Raw genomic sequence first — 7,215 nt, forward strand, 5'->3', positions numbered from 1 at the left:
TTGGGTCAACCTACAGGGACATGGGGTGTCTCATCCTGCGAAAGGGATTTTACAAGCATGCCGGGAACATCAGCGAGGATAGAACACAAGCTATGGGTGGGTGGGTAATACTTAGGTGAAGAAGATGGGACTGTACGGAAGGGAGTTTAGTCCAACGGTAGCTGTTCCTATAAATCCACCATGGCTTCTACCGCCTCCAGTAGTTGATCTAGAAGTGTTGGAGAGACTACAGACAGATAGGAAGGGTGTTGATACATCTGATTTGTTTAAGAGATGTATGGATACTGTGTATCAGGATTTTGTGGCCATTTACACAGATGGTTCAAAAGATCCAAGGACAGGATGCACAGGGTCAGCATTTGTAGTGCAGGAATGTGGGGAGTCAGGACACGTATTACAGATCATTTGGCTGTATACAGTGCCTTCGGAAAGTAGTCAGACCCCTTGACTTATTCCACATTTTGTTAGGGTACAGGCTTATTCAAACATTTATTAAACTGTTTTTTACCCTCATCAATCTACACACAATACCCCATAATGACAGGGCAAAAACAGGTTTTTAGAAATGTTTGCTAATTTATAAAAAATACTAAACTGAATTATCACATTTCCATAAGTATTCAGACCCTTGGTGTCCACATCAGTACTTTGTTGAAGCACCTTTGGCAGCCCTCGAATCTTCTTGGGTATGACGCTACAAACTTGGCACACCTGTGTTTGGGTAGTTTCTCAAATTCTTCTCTGTAGATCCTCTCAAGCTCTGTCAGGTTGCATGGAGAGCGTTGCCGCACAGCTATTTCAGGTCTCTCCAGAGATGTTCGATCGTGTTTAAGTCCGGGGTCTGGCTGGGCCACTCAAGGACGTTCAGAGACTCATCCCGAAGCATCTCCTGCGTTGCCTTGACTGTGTGTTTAGGGTCATTGTCCTGTTGGAAGGTGAACCGTCACCCCAGTCTGAGGTCCTGAACGCTCTGGAGCAGGTTTTTATCAAGGATCTCTCTGGACTTTGCTCCGTTATCTCTTCCTCTATCCTGACTAGTCTCCCAGTCCCTGCCACTGAAAAACATCCCCACAGCATGATGCTGCCACTACCATGTTTCACCGTAGGGATGGTGCCAAGTTTCCTCCAGATGTGATGCTTGGAATTGAGGCCAAAGAGTTCAACATTGGATTCATCAGCCCAGAGAATCTTGTTTCTCATGATCTGAGAATCTTTAGGTGCCTTTTGGCAAACTCCATGTGCCTCTTACTGGGGAGTGCTGCAGAGATGGATGTCCTTCTTGAAGGTTCTCCCATCTCCAAAGAGGAACTCTAGAGCTCTGTCAGAGTGACCATCAGGTTCTTGGTTACATCCCTGACCAAGGCCCCTCTCCCTCGATTTCTCAGTTCGGCCGGGCGGCCAGCTCTAGGAAGAGTCTTGGTGGTTCCAAACTTCTTCCATTTAAGAATGATGGAGGCCACTGTGTTCTTGGGGACCTTCAATGCTGCAGAAATGTTTTGTACACTTCCCCACATCTGTGCCTCGACACAATCCTGTCTTGGAGCTCTATCAAATCAAATTGTATTTGTCACACACGCCGAACTACCTTACATTGCAATGCTTACTTTAAGCCCTTGACCAACAATGCTTAAGAAGTTACGATTTTTTTAAAGTGTTAAGTAAAAAATAGATAAGTAGAAAGTAGAAAATAAAAGTAACAAATCATTAAACAGCAGTAGTAAAATAACAAGCAAGGCTATGTACAAGAGGTACTGGTACAGAGTCAATGTGCAGGGGCACCGGTTAGTTAAGGTAATTGTGGTAATACAGTGCCTTGCGAAAGTATTCGGCCCCCTTGAACTTTGCGACCTTTTGCCACATTTCAGGCTTCAAAAATAGAGATATAAAACTGTATTTTTTTGTGAAGAATCAACAACAAGTGGGACACAATCATGAAGTGGAACGACATTTATTGGATATTTCAAACTTTTTTAACAAATCAAAAACTGAAAAATTGGGCGTGCAAAATTATTCAGCCCCTTTACTTTCAGTGCAGCAAACTCTCTCCAGAAGTTCAGTGAGGATCTCTGAATGATCCAATGTTGACCTAAATGACTAATGATGATAAATACAATCCACCTGTGTGTAATCAAGTCTCCGTATAAATGCACCTGCACTGTGATAGTCTCAGAGGTCCGTTAAAAGCGCAGAGAGCATCATGAAGAACAAGGAACACACCAGGCAGGTCCGAGATACTGTTGTAAAGAAGTTTAAAGCCGGATTTGGATACAAAAAGATTTCCCAAGCTTTAAACATCCCAAGGAGCACTGTGCAAGCGATAATATTGAAATGGAAGGAGTATCAGACCACTGCAAATCTACCAAGACCTGGCCGTCCCTCTAAACTTTCAGCTCATACAAGGAGAAGACTGATCAGAGATGCAGCCAAGAGGCCCATGATCACTCTGGATGAACTGCAGAGATCTACAGCTGAGGTGGGAGACTCTGTCCATAGGACAACAATCAGTCGTATATTGCACAAATCTGGCCTTTATGGAAGAGTGGCAAGAAGAAAGCCATTTCTTAAAGATATCCATAAAAAGTGTGATTTAAAGTTTGCCACAAGCCACCTGGGAGACACACCAAACATGTGGAAGAAGGTGCTCTGGTCAGATGAAACCAAAATTGAACTTTTTGGCAACAATGCAAAACGTTATGTTTGGGCGTGAAAGCAACACAGCTGAACACACCATCCCCACTGTCAAACATGGTGGTGGCAGCATCATGGTTTGGGCCTGCTTTTCTTCAGCAGGGACAAGGAAGGTGGTTAAAATTGATGGGAAGATGGATGGAGCCAAATACAGGACCATTCTGGAAGAAAACCTGATGGAGTCTGCAAAAGACCTGAGACTGGGATGGAGATTTGTCTTCCAACAAGACAATGATCCAAAACATAAAGCAACATCTACAATGGAATGGTTCAAAAATAAACATATCCAGGTGTTAGAATGGCCAAGTCAAAGTCCAGACCTGAATCCAATCGAGAATCTGTGGAAAGAACTGAAAACTACTGTTCACAAATGCTCTCCATCCAACCTCACTGAGCTCGAGCTGTTTTGCAAGGAGGAATGGGAAAAAATTTCAGTCTCTCGATGTGCAAAACTGATAGAGACATACCCCAAGCGACTTACAGCTGTAATCGCAGCAAAAGGTGTCGCTACAAAGTATTAACTTAAGGGGGCTGAATAATTTTGCACGCCCAATTTTTCAGTTTTTGATTTGTTAAAAAAGTTTGAAATATCCAATAAATGTCGTTCCACTTCATGATTGTGTCCCACTTGTTGTTGATTCTTCACAAAAAAAATACAGTTTTATATCTTTATGTTTGAAGCCTGAAATGTGGCAAAAGGTCGCAAAGTTCAAGGGGGCCGAATACTTTCGCAAGGCACTGTATATACATGTAGGTGGAGTTAAAGTGACTATGCAAAGATTATAAACAGAGAGTATCAGCAGAGTAAAAGATTGGTCTGGGTAGCCCTTTGATTAGCTGTTCATGAGTCATATGGCTTGGGGATAGAAGCTGGTAAGAAGCATTTTGGACCTCGACTTGGCCCCAGTGATGTACTGGGCCGTACGCACTACCCTCTGTAGTGCCTTGAGTGCGGAGGCCGAGCAGTTGCCATACCTTGCAGTGATGCAACCAGACAGGATGCTCTCGATGGTGCAGATGTAGAACCTTTTGAGGATCTGAGGACCCATGCCAAATCTTTTGAGTCTCCTGAGGAGGAATAGGCTTTGTCGTTCCCCCTTCACGACTGTCTTAGTGTGTTTGGATCATAATAGTTTGTTGGTGATGTGGACACCAAGGAACTTGAAGCTCTCAACCTGTTCCACAACCTGCCCCGTAGATGGGAATGGGGGCGTGCTCGGTACTCCATTTCCTGTAGTCCACAATCATCTCCTTTGTCTTGATATGTTGAGGGAGAGGGTGTTGTCCTGGCACAACGTGGCCAGGTCTTTGACCTCCTCCCCACAGGCTGTCTCATCGTTGTCCGTGATCAGGCTGTTGTGTCATCGGTGAACTTGATGATGGAGTTGGAGTCATGCCTGACCATGCAGTCATGAGTGAACAGGGAGTACAGGAGGGGACTGAGCATGCACCCCTGAGGGGCCCCTGTTGAGGATCAGCGTGGCAGATGGGTTGTTCCCTACCTTTACCACCTGGGAGCGGCTCGTCAGGAAGTCCAGGATCCAGTTGCAGAGGGAGGTGTTTAGTCCCAGGGTCCTTAGCTTAGCTGTAGTGAATGAATAACATTCTCACATAGGTGTTCCTTTTGTCCAGGTGGGAATGTGTAGCATTGAGTGCAATAGAGATTGAATCATCTTTGGCTCTGTTGGGACGGTATTCAAATTGGCATGGGTCTAAGGTTTCTGGGATAATGATGTTGATGTGAGCCATGACCAGCCTTTCAAAGCACTTCATGGCTACAGATGTGAGTGCTACGGGTCGTTGGTTATTTAGGCAGATTACCTTAGTGTTCTTGGTCATAGGGACTATGGGGGTCTGCTTGAATGTTGGTATTACAGACACAGTCAGGGACAGGTTGAAAATGTCAGTGAAGGCACTTGCTAGTTGGTCAGTGCATGCTTGGAGTACACGTCCTGGTAATCCGTCTGGCCCTGCGGCCTTGTGAATGTTGGCCTGTTTAAAGGTTTTACTCACATGGGCTACGGAGAGCGTGATCACACAGTCGTCCGGAACAGCTGGTGCTCTCATGCATGTTTCAGTGTTACTTGCCTCGAAGCGAGCGTAGAAGTAATTTAGCTCGTCTGGTAGGTTTGTGTCGCTGGGCAGCTCGTAGCTGTTTTTCCCTTTGTAGTCTATAATAGTTTGCAAGCCCTGCCACCTCCGACGAGCATCGGAGCCAGTGTACTCCATTCGATCTTAGTCCTGTATTGATGCTTTGCCTGTTTGATGGATCGTCGGAGGGCATAGCGGGATTTCTTATAAGCTTCAGAGTTAGAGTCCCGCTCCTTGAAAGCTCAGTGAGGATGTTGCCTGTAATCAATGGCTTTTGGTTGTGGAATGTACGCACAGTCACTGTAGGGACGACGTCATCGATGCACTTATTGATGAAGCCAATGACTTATGTGGTGTGCTACTCAATGCCATCGGAAGAATCCCGGAACATATTCCAGTCTGTGCTAGCAAAACAGTCCTGTAGTTTAGCATCTGCTTCATCTGACCATTTTCTTATTGACCGAGTCACTGGTGCTTCCTGCTTTAGTTTTTGCTTGTAAGCAGGAATCAGGAGGATAGAATTATGGTCAGATTTTCCAAATGGAGGGTGAGGGAGAGCTTTGTATGCGTCTCTGTGTGTGGAGTATAGGTGGTCCAGAGTTTTTTTCCCTCTGGTTGCACATTTAACATGCCGATAGAAATGAGGTAAAAGTTATTTAAGGTTCCCGGCCACTAGGAGCATCGCCTCTGGATGAGCGTTTTCTTGTTTGCTTATGGCCGTATACAGCTCATTGAGTGTGGTCTTAGTGCCAGCATCGGTCTGCGGTGGTATATAGACAGCTACGAAAAATATAGATGTAAACTCTCTTGGTAAATAGTGTGTTCTACAGCTTAACATGAGATACCCTACCTCAGGCGAGCAAAATCTTGAGATTTCCTTAGATTTCGTGCACCAGCGGTTGTTTACACATATACACAGGCCACCACCCCTTATCTTACCACAGGCCGCTGTTCTATCCTGCTGAAAAAGCTTAAAACCCGGCAGCTGTATATTAATCATGTTGTCATTCAATCCCGACTCTGTGAAACATAAGATATTACAGTTTTTAATGTCCCGATGGCAGGATATACGTGCTTGTAGTTTGTCTATTTTATTAGCGATTGATTGTACTTTGGCTAATAGGATCGATGGTGAAGGTAGATTACCCTCTAGACGCCAGATCCTAACAATGCACCCGGACCGTCACCCACGATATCTCCATCTTTTCCTCCTGTGAATGACGGGGATGAGGGCATAGTCGGGTGTCTGGAGTAAATCCTTCCCATCCGACTCATTGAAGAAGAAGAATTCTTTCAGTATGGGGTGAGTAATCGCTTCCCTGATATCAAGAAGCTCTTTTCGATCATAAGACACAGTGTCAGAAATATTAAGTACAAAATAAGTTACAAATAACCTGAAAAAACATCAACAATAGCACAATGGGTTATGGGATCATAAAACGGCGGCCATCTCCTTCGCGCATCATTATTCACAATCACTCCACAGACAATTCCCTCGACCTCATGCCTTGATTTTCGCTCTGACATGCACTGTCAACTGTGGGACCTTATATAGACAGGTGTGTGCCTTTCCAAATAATGTCCAATCAATTGAATTTACCACAGGTGGACTCCAAGCAAGTTGTATAAACATCTCAAGGTCTCATAGCAAATTGTCTGAATTCTTATGTAAATAAGGTATTTCTGTTTTTTATAAAAACATTTATAAAAGCATGTTTTTGATTTCTCATTATGGGGAATTGTGTGTAGATTGCTGAGTATTTGTATTTATTTAATCCATTTTAGAATAAGGCTGCAATATAACAATGTGGAAAAAGTCTAGGAGTCTGAATACTTTCTGAAGGCACTGTATATTTGGTGAAGCTGATGGCTATACTGTTGGCCTTGCAGTGGATGGAGGAAGTCAAACCAGGGAGAGTAGTTATTTGCTCTGATTCATGTGCAGTGTTGATGAGTCTGCTGTCATTTAGCACATGTAGCAGACAAGACCTGCTTTATGAGGTACAACAAACCCATGGCAGGATTAGACAAATGGGTATACAGATAAGATTGATTGGGTCCCAGCCCATGTGGGGGTGGAGGGGAACGGGGCAGTTGATGTACTGGCTAAACAAGCATTTAGTAGTTTTAATGAGCAAGGCAGAGGCAAAAAGCCTGATATGGACAGTGATGGTGCAGAGATGGCAGGAGCAGTGGAGTAGAGATACTAAGGGCAGGCATTTATTTCAAGTACAGGATGGTACAGAAGAGAGGAGACTATTTTTACAAGATTAAGGGTGGGACACAGTCGGTTGAATAAGACTTTAAATGTGATAGGAAAGTATCCAACAGGAAAGTGTTATTATTGCCAGGAAACAGAGACCGTGGAGCATGTGTTGCTACAGTGTGGGCAGTATCAGCGGGAAAGAGAGAGGATGAGATCTCGTATGAGGAAGA

This window comes from Oncorhynchus mykiss, chromosome 29, assembly GCF_057628025.1.
Source record: "Oncorhynchus mykiss isolate SJ-2025 chromosome 29, ASM5762802v1, whole genome shotgun sequence".
In the NCBI taxonomy this organism is placed as follows: Eukaryota; Metazoa; Chordata; class Actinopteri; order Salmoniformes; family Salmonidae; genus Oncorhynchus; species Oncorhynchus mykiss.